This window comes from Odontomachus brunneus, unplaced genomic scaffold (assembly GCF_010583005.1).
Source record: "Odontomachus brunneus isolate Ranch 3 - 2012 unplaced genomic scaffold, Obru_v1 Obru_scaffold_216, whole genome shotgun sequence".
NCBI lineage: Eukaryota > Metazoa > Arthropoda > Insecta > Hymenoptera > Formicidae > Odontomachus > Odontomachus brunneus.
In genome coordinates this window covers 14922-16378 of record NW_022639666.1, presented here as the reverse complement: position 1 = coordinate 16378, position 1457 = coordinate 14922, and positions in this window count along the sequence as shown.

The window sequence follows — 1457 nt, the reverse complement described above, 5'->3', positions numbered from 1 at the left end:
AAAAAAAAAGCCATATATTTAGAATGTCTTGCAATAAAAGAAGCATTACAATATTGGCAATATTGGCTCATAGGAAAGTCATTTACAGTTTTTTCAGATCATAAACCCTTAGAAAATCTGAACATAAAATCAAGAACAGATGAAGATCTGGGAGACTTGACGTATTACCTGTCGCAATACGATTTCACAGTAAAATATGCTCCAGGAAAAAATAACTTGGAGGCTGATTGTTTAAGTAGAAATCCGGTCTTAGAGGCTTATGAAAACGAAGACGAAATATTAAAACTAGTGAACTTAATACAACTAAAGGATATTATCGCTGATCAAGAAAAGAATGAAGAACTGCAACACAAAAAGGATAGAATGAGACTGAAGAACAGAATATACTATAAAAAAAGTAAAACTAAAGAAAAAATAATCTTAACAGAAAAATTCAGTAAGGAATTTATAAGGAGAATACATGAGGAGTATTGTCACATAGGGATAAAACAAATGGAGAATAAAATTACACCGTACTACATAGCAGCGAAACTAACACAAAACATCAAACAAATTTGTAAAAATTGTGAAATATGCATCAAAAACAAGTCAAGAGGACAAGCGAAATACGGATTGATGTCACAATTGGGTCCTGCGAAAGAACCATTCGAAATTATGTCAGTTGACACAATTGGAGGATTTGGCGGCTCTAGATCGACAAAAAAATATTTACATCTATTAGTGGATCATTTCACAAGGTACGCATATATTCTAACATCAAAAACACAGACAGCAAACGATTTCATAAAACTAATCAAAATAGTAACAGAAAACAATAAGATTGGCATGATCCTGTCAGATCAGTACCCGGGTATAAATTCCAAAGAATTTAAAACATTCCTAGAAGAAAAAGGTATACCGATAGTGTTTACTGCAACAAACTCGCCATTCTCTAATGGACTTAACGAAAGATTAAACCAAACTCTAGTCAATAAAATCCGGTGCACAATTAACAAAGAGAAAAGGAAGCAAGCATGGACGACAATAGCACAAAAATGTACACAAAAATATAATGAAACGGAACACACAATAACAGGATTCACACCAACTTATTTAATGGAAGGAAAAGACATACCAATTTTACCAAAAGAAATTTACCAAGAAATGAACAACAATTTAAAGCAAGATAGAGAACTTGCTTTAAAAAGAACTCTTAAATCACATAATTACAATAAAACTTTGTACAATAAGAAAAAAAAATAAAAGAATTTAAGGCTGGGGATTTAGTATACGTGGAAAACGGAAATACATTAAATAGGAAAAAATTAGATGAACTGAGAATCGGTCCTTTTGAAATAATAGAAAAATTATCAGATTCCATTTACAAAATAGATACAGGACACAAGAAAGCAGAATCAAAATTTTTTCACATTACGAAGCTCATTCCAATATCAGAAGACATCGACGATAAGGATTAA